Below are 20,242 nucleotides of genomic sequence, written 5' to 3'. Positions count from 1 at the left end.
GCCGATTTTGTAACACACAAACAGATAGATGCGGTACCCCTCACTGAGTTATTTTTAACTGTCATACTAGTACTGTCAGTCTCTCCTCCTAGTCCATTATACCTCCCACCAAACATATCTTACCTTTGATTGATGATGATGAAGTTCGGCACACTGATGGCTGCATGGTTGTTTTCCCAAATGAATGGAGAAGATGCCATTATTGTGGTGGTAGTAGTAGACACTGGCAATAGCATTTGAAAAAAGAAAGAGAAAGTCACTTGACTGAGAGACTGTGGGAGGAGTAGTAGAACAAAGAAAACTACAGCATGGGTGGGCAAGCAGAAGATGATTGCCCTGCCTTAGTTAAAATACAATTGGTGTTGCTTTCACCACATCTGCCCCAGCAAGCGTGTGATCAATTGTTGGTGTACATTTAATGTAGTCACATCACACCTCAATATAAATCACACAGCCCAGGGGAAGAGGGTTAGGGATTGATGAATGGATGGGAAGGGGGGTTTTGGGAAAGGTTTGAGAAAGAAAAACACACAGTATGCATGGACACAACAAAAGTAAAACACAATCTTGTAAGACGACCATGATCCATTATCAAAGAAATCAAAGTATAAAGTGAGAATAAGGAAATGCATGCATGCCGAGGAAGAGAACTTGATGGTTAATGATAATGAGTTGTACTTACTAACTACTACTACACAATTAGACAGTACAGGGCAGAAATTATTAACAGGAAATTTGCCTTGCCTGTCTGCCGCCCTCAGACTGAACCAAATTACATGCTGTACCGGGCTTACTTTTATTTTTCAAGCTAGCAAAGGAAATGAAAAAATAGTTGTAGGGTTCAATTACCAAACAAACCACAACACACAGTCGTAATGATTGAAGAGAAAAAAGGAATCAAATACATTTAAAGACGAATGATGAATGATACTAAAGTTACTGTATTATCCTGGTCCAAATGTGGAGTTGCATCATTCTCGTCATTCCTCTTGGTCCTCCCTTCCATGGACACTCCGCACATCAATCTTGGGTACCACTGCCTGCCTGATGCGGCTTGGTAAGGTAAGTGTGAGTTGTTTCTCCCACTATAGCTCAGGTTAAAGGCTGGCCTGTAAGTGTAGATGGAAAAACAAAAGGGGTATTAAAAAATAACTGAATTAAAAAAAAGAGTGCAAGAAGAGAAGACAAGACTCTTGAGAGAACACTTTCAGACTGAGGCAGCTTAGATAGGATACATAGTGTCTACTCTACAGCATTAAGCTACAACAACAACGGGACAGGAGCCAGCACACTGCACAGCCACAGAACAGGCCAACCGCGGCACAGGCCAGGCACCCTACCCCCATTTACCTTAACTTTTGACCGAGCCAGACAAAGGGCATTAGCAATGCAGCAACCTCGCATTTTCAAAATGAAGGGACTAAATCAATGCACTACTGTCCCTCATACCACTACACTCTACTCCAGTCCACACCACTACACGGACATGTAGCCTAGGTCTGCTGTGGTTCTTGTTGAAGCTGTTTACCTTAAGGCAGTCCATGAAATGCAGTTATTTCATCAATTATCTCCGATCCAACTGACTGACTGTGTGCAAATATAGTATGCTCAGCAGCATCATGACCGTGTGGTACGTGTTCTCCAACACCAACTCAGTCTGTAGTGACTGATTAAGTTTATAATATATTCCATATTACAAAATTGCAACGGATATTGGGCGGCACCTGCAGTGGTAGGAGTACAATGTGGTTATTAAACAACAAGGAAATATTGATTGTCACCTGACCTGAGTCACTTTTACTTTGTAGATAAACTAGTATAGTTCGACATGCACATTCACTCGTAGTCAGCAAGCATCCAATGCAATGCATGCCATCATTCACAATAATCACTCATTACCTGTCTTGCTGTTCTCTTTGGCTGTCAGGTCTGATGCCTGCCTAGCCTTCTGACAGTCAGTGATGAGTTTCTTTCGGCTTGGAAACAAAACGGAATATAGCTGGAGTCACGTTTCACTTCTTATGGAGGGACTGTTAGAGGCACCATGTATTGTACTATTCTCCATCTACATCCAATGTCTGGCTTGCTTGAAATGTATTTAGGGAGAGTAAGGAAGATGGAGCAGGACTCTGAGGAGTGGAGTGGACAGTTATGCACAGCCGTGCAACTCCACTAGGGAAATAAAAAGAGGAGACTGTTGATGGATTTGTTGTGATTAGATTTTGAACCAGAAAAACATATACACAGTCACACACAAATAAAGGAAGGGAGAACAATTTGAAAGCCTAGTTGTCAGGGAAGAGGAGCTCGTCCTCAAACTCTGGTGGTTCGGACAGAAGTACGTCATGTAACAACCCACTACTGTGATTCACGTATTTTGTACTCCGGTGGTATAAAGTGCTGATTCATTTTGATCATGGTTAACCTCTCCACGCTTTTGGGCGAGAGACTGGTTTTTTTCACAGTAACAATGGCATCAGCAGCACTGAAAACACGCTCTGAAGAGACACTTGCAACAGGGCAAGCCACATACTTTATCGCCAGCCTGCTGAGCACTGGCCATTGGCTTCTTTTCCCATACCAATACACCAATGAGCTTTCCTCCATGAAGACCTCTGTTGTGTCATCTAGATAGGCCTGAACCATCCGCTCAATGTTCAGGGGTGCTCCGATTTGCTTGGCCTCTTCTGCCTTTGCATCAGTCATGGACGTACAAAACCCTTTCCGTAGAAACCAATCACCTGCCATTTTTTTAAATGTGGCTGATGATCCTGTCGGTGCTGTTGATGTTATTGCTGGCAGTGTTGTTGACTGCTGGGAGGCAAACGCACTGCTCTCGGCCTCTGAAGTAGAACTTGACTCTGGGTGCTCTATAGCACTTTTTCTGCCCTGGGGTGGCGGGCCTCTAATTAAGATCCGTTCATTTTCAAAGTCAGTGGCTTCATCAGCTATCAAAGTTTTGTACTTGGCAACATCCACTTCTGAAAAAGGAATTACTTCATTGCTGCTCAGCAATAATTTGTAACGTGGATCCAAAATTGCGGCAGTAATGTAATGTCGATGTTGGACCCGGCCTCGTGGCGTGGTCCTTAACCCCCTGGATTGTGGCCGTTCCCCGCCCCGGCCTTCACGGGCCACCCGTCTGAACTGCACCAAGGCCCTTCACCCGGAACTGCACATGGTCGCATGCTCCTCATGGCTCCGCCATCTTGTTGGCATCCACGTCACCCCGTGCACCAGCCGGCGCGACCCCGCTCAACCCGGCCTCGACCCCAGCGAAGCCCCGACCTCGAGGCACCACGGACTGGCCAGGGGGTGCCGCAGGAACCATTCATCGCCCCCGGCGGAGGACGGTATCGATGGGACCCCCAACTGTCCTCCCCTCTCGAGGTGTGATCGCCCTGCAACTCCCTTGGGCCTGGCGCCTCTCCTGCTGGGCGTCTGGCCACCTCCACCCGGCCACTCCGCCCCCTCGGGCGCATAGGTCCGGACATCAAAGGGCTCCAGACCTATATCTGGGGCGACCCCACCACAGCTCGGCAGTTGTATCCCGGAGTCGAGAGCCCTGCTGATCGAATCGCGGCTGACCCTACGGAGAAGAACTCTTGTCGGAAACATCACGAGCCCTGCTGACTGCGTCGCGGCTTCCTCTTGTGAACCCTTTCTGAACCACCTGGAACATCGGAGCCCTGCAGACGCTGTCGCGGCCCAACCTCGCTGAAACCTTCCTCGGAGCCCTGCTGACGACGTCGCGGCTCGAGCTGAGCAGAAACCATCTTGAGAGCCCTGCTGATTGAATCGCGGCTCTCCACGAACTGTACGCCAGAGCCCTGCTGACGCCGTCGCGGCTCGACCCCTCCAAGAGCGGAGGTCCTCCAGCTTGAGGATAAGAACTGGGCCCCAGGTACCCTCGTACCACATTCCTGCCAAAGACTGTCCCGCTACCTCTACCCTTCCAAAGAGACATTGAGACTTCTGGTGGATCCCTCGATCCCTTCATGTAAATATTGAACTCGTAACCTTTTATTGATGATAAAGAATTGCTTGTCTTGAGACAACCTCCTTGAGTCCGGTGTGGTGGTGTTACTGTGCTAGTACGTGATAGGAGAAGGACCTCTCAGGAGGCTTCTCGGCAGCGCTCGGCTACTTCGTGCAGTGCGAGGGCCCCCCTTGGTGGTCTCACCGACTCCTCGGGGTCCGCCTTCCAACAGTCGATGTGACACAATGTTATTTTGAATCCTTGTATTGTCAGATACGCGAGCGGCTAAGGTGTCCGCCAAATAATATGTGTCTACTTTGTCATCCACACCTGCGTACATTTCTGACACCTCCTTCAGCTCTTGCTCTAGCATGTACAACAATGGGATAGCTTGGCCCATAGTACAGTCGTCCCTGCTGACTTCACGTGTGAAGACCTCAAAAGGAAGTAGCATCTGTCAGGCATTTAACGAGGTCCCATTGGGCCATCTCAATGGTCATGCCTTTCACAGTAGGATCTCCTGACCTTTTCATGACATAAGCATTGAGTGGTATGTACTGCTCAAACAGACGCTCAAGCATGTAATAAGTTGAGTTCCAACGTGTTGGCACCTCCTGGATGAGTGCTTTGACTGGCATTTCATGCTCACGTTGAATGACCCTCAGCTGCCTCGGGCTTTAAAAGAATGGTTGAAATGTGTGCATATTCTTCTGCAGGTGGTCAGTAAGCTGCCGACTTTGCTTTAACCCCTTCCATGCTGCGCAGATTCCGCCGCTGTGCTGACGGAATCTTGCGCGGGCGTGGTCATGACGGAACGGTTCCGTCATGAGCACAGCTCAACCGTGGCTCATGACGGAACCGTTCCGTCATGAGCACCGAAGGGGTTAATTTTTCAGAAAGTCTTGAACAACAATGTTAATGCAGTGTGCCAAACACGGGACCCTGAAATAGCCACCATCTTTCATGGCCCTAACTACATTACTGCCATTGTCCGTGGCAACAAAACCAATGGTAAGCCCTCTTGGTCACAGCCACTCAAACACCTTGCTGTTAAACTCATCCAAAATGTTTGTAGCAGTATGAGATTTCTCCATAGCAAACATGGCTACAGTTGCATGTTTGCGAGTGTCTTTAAAAATCTCAGCGGTGTCAACAACACCATCAGATATCTTATCTTTAACACCCGAAAAAGAGACCCAGTGTGCAGTGATGCACATGTAATCAGTGGCTTGGCAACTGGTCCACATGTCTGTTGTCAGGTGGATACTCTGAACAGCACTCTGTTTTAAGGCTTTTCCAAGCAATTCCAGCACGTCGTGATGTAGTGCTGGAACAGCAACTCTTGCGAAATAGTAGCGGTTGGGAACCTTCCATGTTGGGCAGATGGTGGTCACAAATTCAAGAAAACCCACCCCTTCAACAAAAGAAAAAGGGAGAATGTCCAGTGCTAACATTTTAGCCAGCTTCGCATTGTACAAACGTGCTATTGGGTGGTTGCGTTCGTACTGCACCTCCGGCCTAGTAACCATGCTAAGAATGGTAGGCTGCGTGGTATTCCTTCCTGTGCTCAACATCGCACTTTTTTTAAAGCAGTACTCCTTGGAGTCTCAGGCTGACTCTTACTCTTGTGCCACTAAGATGTGGCTGAGGATGTGGGCGTTACCACTGCAGTCCTGGGGACAGGGCTCATTTGTGTACCACTACCACAGAGAATGTCTCCCTCTTCTTCCTGTTCCACCGTAAGTGGACTTTCTACTCGTTTATCCCCAACAGCAATGGTTCCAGTTTTTATGCGACTAAGGTGCTCCTCCCACTGGAATGCGTGGTGTTTTTTCAGATGGGTCATTTGGCCTCCGGTACCAAAGTTTGTAACTAGCTTACCACGACTAACAGAGGTATGACAAACGGAGCATATAGCAATGTTCTCCTCCTTTCCGCTAACCGTAAAGAAGTCCCACACTGGGGAGCTTAACTTTTGTCTCCTGCTGGAGGTGCCACTTCCAATGCCGGATGAACTGGAGGGTGTGTGTTGAATTTGACTCTGTGCAGTACTACTACCTACTTCTGCTGAGGTGGTGCTTGTGCTGGATGTAGGACGCTGCCGGCCCTTTGCTAATGTAAATATGGAAGCTGGAGGTCGTGTTGGTGTTACCTGTGTTGGAGGTATGCGTGCTACATCCCTCGCAGCCATTTTGGATAGTGTGAAAATGTTGGTCTCTATCTACTCAGGCCCGGGAGTGATGTTCGTGATGACTGGCTCATCATCATCATCATCATCCTGCTCTTCTAAATCAACCTCCATAAGTGTAAGGCTTTCTGGAACCTTCCTTTTCCCATGCCTGCTCTTGTGACGTGTCTCCCTCTCAGACTCAGTTTGTGGCTTCCAAGTGGCATCTAGATCATCAGAAGGGGGGCTTGGCAAAGAACTTGATGTACTAACCCTCCTTTTCCTTGCTGGGGATTTGGAAGACAATGGAACTTCTGAAGGTGTGGCTTCCTCTTCTTCCTCTGCATGACGCTCAATTTCCTGAACTGCCCCTACTTCGGGAGGAACTACAGCTACTATTGCGGGCGGTGGTTGCGGCTGTTGGCCACTTATCTGCTGTGTACCCTCCTGCGTTGATTGTGTACTACTTTGAGATAGTGATAAGTTTAGTTCAGGCTCAGCATCACTGCTTTCCACCATAAGGCTGGCTACCTCTTCCACACTCATCTGCTTGGGCCTGGGTTGGTGGGTTGGGCCCACTGATGCGGAGGTGCTGCCCCCAGCTTGGCCCCCGGACACCGCTGCTGCAGGCGTCATTTTTGGTGTCCCAAAAAAGGTTTTGGGAGGCACACCAGACTTAAGTGACACTTCCTTCTTCTTCTGTTACTTCTTCTCCATGGCAACTTTCTTTGGGGTCATCTTCTTCAGGTGTCAAAACAGCACTCAGTTGCACAAGTTGCAGAGATGCCTGGTCAGGTCACTCACACGTCACGTCGTGTACAGCAGCAGGACGTCGGTCTGGCACCACAACGGTCGATGATGATGACACACCTCCTCCGTCTTTTGTGCACCTAAAAGCAAAAAAGCAAGAAGAACATCAGTCAAAAGATCAATAATATAATATATAACTTCTTAGTGTCTGGTGGGTGGTCACAATTATAAAATTTTATGAAGTCAGTGAACAACAACAGTATAGCCATTTATGAGACTGACAAGGCCAGGGCTCCTGGTGTACTTGTACTGTGTACACTCAGGAAGAAGAATAGCAAAGAACAAAACATAAATGTAGTGTAGCCTGTTTGCCCTAAATAAAAATGTGTGCATCTTATGGGATGGATGCAGCATTAGAGAGCAACAACAACAAACATATACACATAAAAACTAAAGGCATTTATTTACAACACCCAAAAAGTGAAATATACCCCCGAAAAAAAGTAAAGCCCACATTTTACAATTCAATCCAAAGCCATAAATGATGTTGAAATTTAACGCACAACACAAAAACAGTTGTTTAACTTCCATGCACCCGTGATGATTGATGAGTAGTACCCCTGGGCCTACTGTCCGACTAGGCCACAAGCTTGGAGGCCTATGGAAAAAGCACAGTGGCTGGTCCCACAAAAACAAGAAAAGGTCAGGAATACAAGACAAACAATGCAGGCCTATTGCAAAAGCACAATGCCTGCCTCCACAAAATGGCCGCCACACACATGCTCAGGCCACCCACCACAATAATAACAAAAAAGTGATTACACAGGACAGGAACAGGAAGTTGTAGTCTCTGTGGAACTTACTTCCTCTCCTAAAAATATTTTTTTTTAAATAAAAGTGACTCCGTGCTCCAAAACTACAGCAGAATGACAACCTGAGGAGTTTTTTTGAGCAAAATGCACAAAATCAGCATTTTCGAGAAGGATTTATGTTGCTCGCGAGATATTGTTTGCCAGATTGCAAATGCTTCGGGATCGCGAACTGTACAAAAAGTCTTTATCGCGTGCGCGAACACGGATATTGAGAGCGCGAGAATGACAAAAACTGTAAGTCCGCGTTGTCGCGCTGTGCAGAGTTACCGAAAGTACGCGAGCTGAATCCCTAGGGTTACCTGCTGGCTGAAAAGCCCTATTTATTTAACACACACCCAAAAACTGCTATTCCACCCCAAAAAACACCTTTTGCAATTCAATCCAAAGCGATCCATGGTGTAAAAAAAATTCAACAGACAACACAAACTGTAATTTAAATGCACCAAAGATTGGAGGATGACTACCTCTGGGCCTACTGGCAGACTAGGCCACAAGCTTGGAACAGAATGGCAAAAGCAAGCACACTGCTTGGATGGCTCCACAAAATGGTCGCTACACACTCACAACAACAAGAAATGTAAGACAGACAATGTAAGCCTATGGCAAAAGCACAATGCCTGCCTTCACAAAATGGCCGCCACACACATGCTCAGGCCACACACCACAATAATAACAAAAAAGTGATTACAAAGGACAGGAACAGGAAGTTGTAGTCTCTGTGAAACTTACTTCCTCTCCTAAAAATATATATTTTTTTAAATAAATGTGACTCCGTGCTCCAAAACTACAGCAGAATGACAACCTGAGGAGTTTTTTGAGCAAAATGCACAAAATCAGCGTTTTCGAGAAGGATTTATGTTGCTCGCGAGATATTGTTTGCCAGATTGCAAATGCTGCGTGTTCGGGATCGCGAAGTGTACAAAAAGTCTTTATCGCGTGCGCGAACACGCATATTGAGAGCGCGAGAATGACAAAAACTGTAAGTCCGTGTTGTTGTGATGTGCAGAGTTACCGAAAGTAAGCGAGCAGAATCCCTAGGGTTACCTGCTGGCTGAAAAGCCCTATTTATTTAACACACACCCAAAAACTGCTATTCCACCCCAAAAAACACCTTTTGTAATTCAATCCAAAGCCATCCGTGGTGTAAAAAAAAATTCAACAGACAACACAAACTATAATTTAAATGCACCAAAGATTTGAGGATGACTACCTCTGGGCCTACTGGCAGACTAGGCCACAAGCTTGGAACAGAATGGCAAAAGCAAGCACACTGCTTGGATGGCTCCACAAAATGGTCGCTACACACTCACAACAACAAGAAATGTAAGACAGACAATGTAAGCCTATGGCAAAAGCACAATGCCTGCCTTCACAAAATGGCCGCCACACACATGCTCAGGCCACACACCACAATAATAACAAAAAAGTGATTACAAAGGACAGGAACAGGAAGTTGTAGTCTCTGTGAAACTTACTTCCTCTCCTAAAAATATTTTTTTTAAAATAAAAGTGACTCCGTGCTCCAAAACTACAGCAGAATGACAACCTGAGGAGTTTTTTGAGCAAAATGCACAAAATCAGCGTTTTCGAGAAGGATTTATGTTGCTAGCGAGATATTGTTTGCCAGATTGCAAATGCTGCGTGTTCGGGATCGCGAAGTGTACAAAAAGTCTTTATCGCGTGCGCGAACACGCATATTGAGAGCGCGAGAATGACAAAAACTGTAAGTCCGTGTTGTTGCGCTGTGCAGAGTTACCGAAAGTAAGCGAGCAGAATCCCTAGGGTTACCTGCTGGCTGAAAAGCCCTATTTATTTAACACACACCCAAAAACTGCTATTCCACCCCAAAAAACACCTTTTGTAATTCAATCCAAAGCCATCGATGGTGTAAAAAAAAATTCAACAGACAACACAAACTGTCATTTTAATGCACCAAAGATTTGAGGATGACTACCTCTGGGCCTACTGGCAGACTAGGCCACAAGCTTGGAACAGAATGGCAAAAGCAAGCACACTGCTTGAATGGCTCCACAAAATGGCCGCTACACACCCACAACAACAAGAAAAGGAAGGCAGACAATGTAAGCCTATGGCAAAAGCACAATGCCTGCCTTCACAAAATGGCCGCCACACACATGGCCAGGACACAACAACAACAAGCATAAGCCAAGGGGAACAAAGAAAAGAAATGCAGTCCTTTATGGAAAAAGAAGCACACACTACTAAACTACCACCACAAAATTGCCACAAGCCACATGGCTACTCACGGTCACAACAGGCCATGGAAAACAATGAAGTGAAGCAGGCCTATATATGACCGGACAAAGGAGGCCTGCTAAACAACACAGCTTTAATACAAAAATGAAAATCAACAGGGCTACGAAAGGATTGGAAAGAAGTTACACATCAAGCACACACATTCAACAAAGGTATTTCACACACACACACACACACAAACAGTGAAATACACCACAGCCACATTTAGCATTTCAATCCTATGCCATCCATGCCCTACATGATGTTGAAATTCAACAGACACCACGAAACATGGACCCATGGGTACCCTACTGGCTGAAATTGCAGAGAAAAACAACTAGGCCCCTATTGAAAGTACAGGCCACCCACACAATAATTTTTAAAAACAATTAAAATCCCAGAAAACTGTAGGTACAAACAAGCCCTAATGAAACAAACACACCAATTCTCCAACTTACTTGTAGTAAATTAAATCTCAAATCAAAAAGTCCTCAAATAAATCCAATCCAATGGTATGATGCAGCAGACAGATACAAAAAGTGATCCTTCCAGCTCCAAATCCAAATGAAAGTGAACAGCACATGGACAAAGCACTGGGAGGAGCCTGCTGGACAGGAACAGGAAGTTGGAGACTCAAGGGCACTTCCTTCCTCTTGAAAAAAAGAGTTAAAAAAATTAAAGGACTCCTTACACAAAAGACTACAGCAAAATCACAATCTGAGGAGCTTTTCTGAGCAAAATGATCATTTTAGAGAAGGTTTTATGAAGCTCGAGAGATATTCTTCACCAGATTGTAGTTTTAGCATGTTCGGGATCGCGATCTTACCAAGTCAGCTCGCGCGCCCGAATAACATGTTCGCATTCGCACACTCCCGTGGGCTTGGGCAGCCATATTACAAATCTCGTGGCGCACGCGAACGGACAGAAAAGCGAGTTGGCGAACGCAGGATCACGGTAAGACGTTACCGCGCACGCGAGAATGAATATTGAGCGTGCAAGGAAGCAAAACTACTACGCTACGCGGTAGATTGCGTAGCAATCTGCAACTTCGCGCTCTACGCGAATCGCGAAGTTGCCTAAACTTCAACGCCCAGGCTTACTAATGATTCCTAATGTAGACATTGGTCTGACTATTGCATTTCTTATGCTTCTAGAGCTTGTTATTCTTTTTGTTTTGAGTCGTATGAGACTCTTACATAGACTTGCGTTTGTTTTAGTGCCCATTTATCTTCTTCACCTTGTGCTAAGGTGTCTGTATGTGCAGTTATTTTTGGTTGTAATAAAATCGTATACATTTTAGATTCGGAGCCAGTGGTCCTTCCTGAATGAAATTTGATTTTGTTAATTATGTATTGAGATTTGAATTTTCTCCCCTCTACACTATTTAGCAGATAAAAAGATCCTGGCGACCTGAGAGGATTCTTGGAGATAACCAGGTAGGCAAGAATCCGGTCCTATCAGTTGGTAGCAGAGTAGGATGGTTAACTCTGATAGTGAGGAGAGATCTAGATTAAGATAAGAGATTCTAGAGGCCCATAGAAGTCAAGTGATGGTGACTCATCCGATGGCGAGCAGCGGACGACAGCAGTTCATGGAGATTGATGGAGAGTAGCGGTGCTGCGGAAAGCAGCAGTTCGTGGAGGAGTGAGTATGATTAGGGTGAGATGTTTGTAGATTGCGATGTTGATTTGATTGTGTGATGTCTTACGGAGTTGGAGTGAGTGTTGAGTGATTGTGAGATCAGGCTGTGAGCGCGCGCAACCCGGGAAAATCTTAGGCTCGACGAGTAGCTTAAGTGATTGTGGTGTAGAAGACACTCGCGGTAGATTTTGTTGACCACCGAAAGGGGATTGCGAGACTTCATCGATTACCCGGACCGAGATAGGGGGTGCGAATGTATGAGTGCATGAGTAACCGACGCTGGTCGTGGGTTGTTGTATGTGGAATTTGAGCGCTTGAAACCTATCAGAGAGGTGATTGTCTGGTCGTTTCGCGGACAGACAGTTACCAGTTGAGGTCGACAACTTCGAGAGACTGTGGGCTATGTTGCAAACCGCAACTACTATAATAGCAACAAATTCAGCACGTCACGACGCTCTTGGCACGATTACCTCCGATCCTATTCTGGGCCCAGCGGCTTCTTCTGCCCCTTGCTGGGCTGTCCCTTTGGGCCCGGGTCCTCAACAGATCTTGACAGCACTACATACCGTTCAGGCGAATGAAGCAATCCAGGGTTCCTCTAGAGATTGTTTAGCAGAGCAGAAGAACCCTCTGCATAGAAACCAACCAATCTTAAGCATGAACAGACAACCACAACTATCGCCAACTAAAATCGATCAAGCTATCACCACGGAAATAAGCTCAGTTCCACCTAGGTTAACACCAGGGCTTGCCGCCGGGACAATAACAGTTACGCCCCACTGGGGACGATCTACCGAGGGCATGACAGCCTGCCCAATTACTTCCTTTATACCGGCCACTATCCCAACACTGGCAACTGGGACCCTGACCCAGCCTCATATAAAACAACAAGAACAAAAAATTTTGTTATATCCAGAGTATGCCTCACAAGGCAAATGGGATACCCTCAATCGCAGTAATCTTTTAAAACTCTGCGCAAACATCCCCGGTTTGGAAAAGATAAATACAACAGACATTGAGAGCGTATCTTTTCTACCCCGAGGCCCTAACGAGACCAACGAAACCACTGAGCTAACCTTCACTAGCCCAATTCCGGCAGAGATTATGAAAAACCATCATACGCTACTGGATAGTTGGGGCATAAAAATAAAGCCTCAACTGCTAGAAAAATATCCATCGATACTGAAAACCTGCAGCTCGGAGACTCGTCTGGTCTCTTCAGAGGGGAATACTGGACGGCTGGAGTGTATGAGCGCTGCACGGAAACCAGCTCTGCAAGTAGCCTCCGTCCTTCTTGGATCCAAAGGGGGGACGACCTCCAACCCCGCCAATGAAACCCCAATTACAATCACAACCAACTTGGGTCAGGGCAAACGCATATGCAGTGTAACGGGAATCATCAGCCAAGATTGGTCCTGGTTGCCGCACACTTTAAACCCCAGCACCTAATAGACGCCCTCCCATAAAACATTCCACACGACCATCAACCACCAGCAGTTTAAACATCATGTCTTGGAATGTCGCAGGGATAACCAAATTAGTACAAAATCAAGCGGCAGTGGATTTCCTTGAAGGAGCCGATATAATCTGCACCCAAGAAACTTGGGTAGTTAAACCCATATCCCTAAGGGGGTACGCCGAATTTTGTAAACCAGCTATAAAAGCCAACCTATTCGGAAGACCCTCAGGAGGGATCACGATTTACATCAAGCACTCGCTATGCATTGAATTTACTGAAACACCTTTTACTTCCCATTTATTCTTGGCTGGCATTCTGAAAGGGCTCCATACGACCAAAGGTCCCCTCTCCATCCTCTTAATCAGTGTTTATTATAACCCCCATGGGCAGGGGGCCACGGACTCCAGGTCACTGCTGACAAGCCAGTTAGAAGCCTTACTTTTGCATTACCCCTTACTGGACTCCATCATCCTTGGGGATTTTAATACTCACAACATAGGGGCCACCCAAAGGCATCTCCCTGGGGCAGCAAACGCCTTCAATGCTTTAATTAAATCTTATAACTTGGCTACCGCTCACGTGGTCTATTTAAAAACTCATCCAATGGCAGCCGTAGCCCCCACTTTCAACAATCAAACAACGATTGACTACATCATTTTAAGTGAACATCTTCAACCCTTACTGTCAAATTATACAGTTCACCCACGCAATGAAAGCGACCATGCCGCCCTAACAATCACCCTGAACCTTACAACGGAACCCCGTCCTAGGACGAACTGCCTCGGGGCTTCCACTGGTGAAGAGCTGTACAATCTTCCGAGACGAATCAAATGGGGGCCCGTGCCGGCAACCAAGTTCGAGGCCTGGAAACAAGCATGGGAAGGCTGGCCATTAAGTCCCAACTGTGGGGGCGTTATAAAAGAATGGGACAGATTAGCTCCGGACCTAGCCCTTGTGCTTCGCGACAAACCAGCAGGCCGTGCACGATCATATGTACCCCATAAACTAGGAACCAATATGGCTATCAAAGAAAGCGCCCGATCATTAAATGCCCTACGCAGAACATACAGAAAAACCGGCTCTGATCAAGATAAAATGCGATTAAAAACAGCCGCAAAAAATCACTCAAAAACGGTGTGGGCGGCTAAGCGTGATCACTCAGATGCCCAATGGCTGAAGATTTTTGAATTGTTAAGACCCTGTAAAACCCAAGAATTCTGGACCTATTTAAACACCCTGGCCCAAGGTCATAACCACAGAGAAAACTCACTTGAAGCAGGTTCCTGGGTCAGACACGTAGAGACATTATATCAAGACGACCAACATAGCCCCAACCCAAATCACGACCACGCTGGGACTGGCGAATCAGACTTCTCTGCCAAATTAAAAGACGACCTTGAGACCGCTTTAGTTACCAGAATTCTAAAAAAAATCAGACACAACGGAGCTCCGGGTCCTAACGGCCTGCCCGGATCCCTGTTCAGGGCAAATATAGAATTCTGGTCCGAGACTCTGACGTTCCTCTATGCAGAATGCCGCCTCCTGGGGGATGTGCCAGACTCCTGGAGAGGGTCACTCCTTCATCCGATTCATAAAAAAGGCCCCAAATCCAACCCGAACAACTATCGCATGATTGCTCTCCTGGACATCGAGGGCAAGGCCTACGCCAGCTCCATCTTAGCAGAGTTAACCCACTGGGCAAGTTCCGAAGGCCTTCTACCATTCTTTCAAACCGGTTTCAGATCAGGAGCATCGACGATTGATAATATAATAGCCCTTTCTTATCTGGTCCACCAAGCAGTCAACCGTAAAAGTCTCCCTCTCTTCGCCTGCTTCATTGATTACTCAGCTGCGTTTGATGGTGTAGACCGATCAATCCTTTGGAAGAAGCTGACACTTTGGAACATCAACCCCGGGTTGCTGAAAGCAATACAATCATTATACTCTAAAACTTGGGTCAGAATTAAACTCTCCAACACCGCAGCAACAGAGAAAATAAATACAGATCGGGGTCTAAAACAAGGGTGCGTGCTTGCTCCGCTCTTGTTCAACCTGTATACCGCTGATATGGGCCAAGCCTTGACAGGAGCAGCACTGGCTACGCCAAGGATCGGGGACACAAAGATACAGCTTATTCAATACGCTGACGACTTGGTACTCCTAGATCATACCAAAATAGGTCTACAAAAAGCCCTGTCGGCTTTGGCAACCTACAACGTGGCCCACAAGCTGGTGGCCAACCAAACTAAATCCAAAGTTGTCATCTTCGGCCATTATCCAAAAAAGAAATTAGCTAGATGGAGCCTCGGCCAGTTGACATTGGAAAGTGCACAAAAATATAACTACTTGGGCGTCTGGCTCACAGAATCAGGGCGGCCATCTGCTCAATTGCACAAAATCCAAACGAAAGGGAAATGCATTATTTATGCTCTTTGCAAACTACAAGCCACCTTGCACAGCCCAACCACGACGGCCATCCGGAGAGTTTTACGTGCAAAACTAATGCCCGCCCTAACCTACGCCCAACTAGCATTTCCCGGAAAACTATCGAAAGAACTGGAAAAAATACATTGTAGTGCCCACAAAAGGCTGTTCCATCTACCTGCGTGCACCCGCAACACATTAGTGCGCTTAGAATTCTCTTTGAACCACCAACTACTGGAAGAGCTGGCCTTTCTGTGTAAATACTATTTTCTCACAACAGCGGCCCAAGAGAAATCTATGAAGGCGGTTTTAAAACACATTTTCTGTGTACCTGGGAACCCATGGTCAACTGCACTCGCAGCTGGAGCAGACCAGCTTAAACTCGCCCTGGAGTCCTGGAACCCCAAGATCATTAAGTACTCCGCCATCAAGTGCACACTCAAAAAACAAGTTCGTATTCACTCTCGCGCCTTAGATCTGGATCAATTGGATAAAAAAGGCCTGCACGAAAGCCAAACCTTGCCACAAAAAGGGTTCAACTCTAAACCTCACCTTACGCAGGCCGTGGGCAGAGCAGCCCTACTCAGGATCTTAGCATCCAGATTACATCCTCTGCCACTTCAAGAAATATATAACACCAAACTGAGAACATTGATGAGCAAGGGCTGCCGGCTCTGCGATTACAAACACGAGTCACTGGCTCACCTCCTATTTTGCTGCCCCGCCTTGCGCACAGCCCGCAGTTTCTATCTACAGCCAATTTTATTACAACTGGGTACCCGCACAGCCAAGGAGGCGATTCATAAATTGTACACATTGAACACAGTAAAAGATATGGCCTCGTTTGGCAAATTCATGCAACAGACTCGAACCCTGCTGACGACTCCACCACTTGGAGCCTCAGTCAACTGCAAGCCTGCCTGATGCCCATGGACTTTTAACTATTGTCTTCTTTTATTAGCTGATATTTTCTGTTTTATGCTAAAGTTTTATGTTATGGTTTTAAGTAACCAGCAATAAATACTCATTCATTCATTCATTCAACTTCGAGAGACTGTGGACGGACAGTCAGAGAAGTAACTTGTTTGGGACAAACGGTTATTTCAGCGTGTGAATGGGACGAATGCAAGGGTGAGACGTGAATTGTGAAGGAGGGAAACTGCTGGGAGCGGAGGAAAAGTGACGTCAGAAGGTGTCGCGCTGCGATGGGTCGGTTGGTGTGAGTCGCGCTGCTATTGGTGGATTTGATATCAGGAAGTGAACGGAAACATTGTGTGCGATCGAAAATTGTTCATCATTAAATGTTTTAAGGTTTTCCGAGAATTATGTAGAGGTGACAAACATGTGGTTACTTGAGGCGGTGAAGAAGCCCCTCCCAAGGATACTGTAGTATCCTCAGGTCATGTTATTATGTTCCCTTCATTCTGTACCTAGCTGCTCAGCCAGTGTCAGTGTTCCGCGTAGAATGTAAGTGTGGGTGGAATGCTTAGATACTGTGTGGGACTGAGACAGTTGGGAAGATGGGCTGAGCAGCTAGGAGGCTGCTCCTGGTGGGGCTAATGCTGGGGCCTATGTTGGGGCCTATTGTGGAGCCTGTTCTGGGTTTACTACTTCTACACCTAAGATCTCAATAAACTTCATCTACTCCTACCTGGCCACGTCTACAGCGTCTACTTGTACATCCTGCACACGTGGGGCCAACCCACTACATTTATGGCGACGATCTGGAGAAGACCTCACGCAAAAGGTAACTTGAAGCCAACCAAGAAAGAGGAGTGGACCAAGAGAACGTGTAGAAAAGAACCTATGTCAAGAGAAATGGAAAAAGAGAAACAAGCATCAAGAAATTTAAAGAAAAGAAAAGAAACCTGTTTAGCGACGCGTTTAAAGCCAAAGAAGCTGTCAAGCACGCATGCCTGCCCCACCAGTGTCCAATACACCGGACAGCCCAATCCCAGGCGTGCTGTCATCTCATATCAGTGTCTTCAACAACCAGAAATTCAACATCAAACCTGTCTACGTTTGTCAGAAGAACCTACTTATCAAAAAACTACATGGTGTAACAAGCAAATTCAAGGTTGCCAAGTAAACAAGGTAATTGGTGACTGCCGGTATTTTTCAACAAGTGAAATGTTTTAGACTCTGCTCTACATATGATGTTGGATTTTTGCTCCCTCGTGATAGCGCTGAGCCTATGTCACTTGTGCCACGAGATTCAACTACAGTGGCAACAATTGTCGACTGTCTGAAGAAGCAAGCCCTGCAGAGGAAACTGCAGAGGAAATTTCAAGTGGATTATGTTTTTTTTTATTGTGCCGTATAAAAGGACATTTTCACAGATATTGGAAAAGTAGCCTTCAACTTTATTCTCTTGGGAGTATCAAACCTTTACAGGTGTATATCCGATGGTTATTCATCTACGCTGACTAATGTGAGACTTTTTGTGAGTATTTAAATTTATAATTGATTTGCACTGGGATGGCATTGTGACTATGGGCAGTTCAACCGCTGTACTTTGATTTAAAAATGATGCGCGTGTCTTTGTCTGTGCGCGATGAGACGTACCTCTGTGCCAGCCGTGACGTGCCGCTTCCATTTCACGACGATGTATGATTATGCTGCATCATGAGGTGCACACATTCACCGTAAGCCATCCGGCACCAGCGTAACAGCGTGCTGCCATTTTGGAATTGGCGTGTCTACAAGGTCTGTGCCCGCTTTGCCATTCGTGTTGTTCAGCTTCAGTAAAGTTTTATTTTAGCAGCAGCGTCGCACTCCTGTTTTCATAGATACGTCGGAGCTGTCTTCTGAATACCAGTTGCTCCAGGTACTTTTCGTTACTTCCTCCTTGTCAACGACAGAGTTTTTATGCTCTTTTGGTTTCTGCTTTGCTCTTTGAAGTTTCGAGGATTCTAATGGGAAATTCATACTTGGAAGTCTTATCGGAGCACGAGTGATTTAAAAAAAAAAAACAGTGTATTTCAGTTTCAAAAATGCGTGTGCCTCTACATTTATTTGAAGTGCTCAAATTGTTTTTTTTGAAACGCCTGTCGCGGTGACAGGCACACCATTGACTTTTGAAATACAAGTTTGTGGTACATTGTTTTAGAGATTTCACGCAAAATGTTTTTTTTTTCATAAGTCGAAGAATTTAATGCAAAAAAAAAAAAGAATGTTTCATAAGAGTGTTAATTTATCGCAAAAATGTTTATGTCTTTCTACGATGTCTTATGATTTGTTGTATGCCAACGTTGTTTAATCGCTATGTACAACATCTTGTTTTGTTGGCATGGGAGTGGGTACTAGTCCCATGTCTCTAATTTACGCAGTTTCTGGTTACAAAAATTATATCCCTGTCTAAGGGATAGGGGTGGGTTTTTAGTCCCATGACCTTTATATAAAATGTTTTATCCCTGCCTGCCTAAGGTCTAGGGATGGGAGTGGGTTTTTAGTCCCATCACCCCACGTTCACAGAAATTTATATGGGAATGGGTTTTAGCCCCATTTTTTAAAGGGGATTTTAGTCCCACCTTTGAGTTTGGGTGTCAGTCCCATTTACTTTTTTATAGGGGGTTAGAGTCCCACCTATGTCATTAGTAGTGGTACCAGTCCTATTTACTAAGTTTAAAGGGGGTTTTAGTCCCACCTTTACGTGTATGTTTGGTATCAGTCCTTTCATTTACGTTTTCGCTGTCTTCTGTGTGTGTAGTCATCTTTTGATGCCACACTGTGCTGCGTGTCGGTTTTACATGCTTCACGTGTCAGTGGGTTTCAGTCCCATGTGACGTATTATTTGCATTTGGGTGTTAGTCCCAAACACGTGGGTTTTAGTCCCATAGTGTCCCTTACATGAGGGGTGGCGTTTTGAGTTGTCGTCACAGTTTTCTCGCTTGAGAAGTACTTTCTTGGGTGTTGTTCTACCCATAGACATTTATACCCGTAGGATTCTACTCTGGGTATCATATCATATTCATTTGTCGTATGTGAGCTCTTATTTCACTTCTAAAAATTTTCTTTGTTCAGTATTAAGGGAAGGGGATGGTGTTAGTGTGTTGATCTATGCTTGCATCTTTCCTTTTTCTTTAGTGTGTCTGTTTTCCCTCTCGTGATGTATTTCTACATGCATTCCTGGGTTTATGGACTATTCATATCTTGTGTACATTTCTGTATTTATTTGTTTGCTTATTAGTAGTTTGGGTTTATTTTAGGTTTTATTAATTTTCAGTGTAAAGGAAGAGGATGTGTAGTATCCTCAGGTCATGTTATTATGTTCCCTTCATTCTGTACCTAGCTGCTCAGCCAGTGTCAGTGTTCCGCGTAGAATGTTAGTGTGGGTGGAATGCTTAGATACTGTGTGGGACTGAGACAGTTGGGAAGATGGGCTGAGCAGCTAGGAGGCTGCTCCTGGTGGGGCTAATGCTGGGGCCTATGTTGGGGCCTATTGTGGAGCCTGTTCTGGGTTTACTACTTCTACACCTAAGATCTCAATAAACTTCATCTACTCCTACCTGGCCACGTCTACAGCGTCTACTTGTACATCCTGCACACGTGGGGCCAACCCACTACAGATACTCCGGCGCATTAAATGGCAAGAAATGTGGGGTTGCATACTATAATTTGGCTTGAAAATTGGCATAAAATGACCCACGGCGAGGAAGAATTGGCTTTCCCGCGATATGGCTCCTTCAGGTTGG

The 20,242-nt window shown here is 45.8% G+C and overlaps 1 long non-coding RNA gene across 1 annotated transcript in view; it reads right to left on the bottom strand.

The window, feature by feature from the left end:
* LOC146798217 (uncharacterized) overlaps window positions 1-20,242 on the bottom strand; it is a 236,589-nt gene that overhangs the window by 95,330 nt on the left and 121,017 nt on the right. The window contains exon 3 of the long non-coding RNA XR_014969130.1: window positions 124-223. This is a non-coding gene — a long non-coding RNA (uncharacterized LOC146798217). The remainder of the gene's footprint in view (window positions 1-123; window positions 224-20,242) is intronic.

This window comes from Triturus cristatus, chromosome 9 (genome assembly GCF_964204655.1).
Source record: "Triturus cristatus chromosome 9, aTriCri1.1, whole genome shotgun sequence".
NCBI classification, from domain to species: Eukaryota; Metazoa; Chordata; class Amphibia; order Caudata; family Salamandridae; genus Triturus; species Triturus cristatus.
This window is presented reverse-complemented; position numbering and strand designations above follow the sequence as displayed.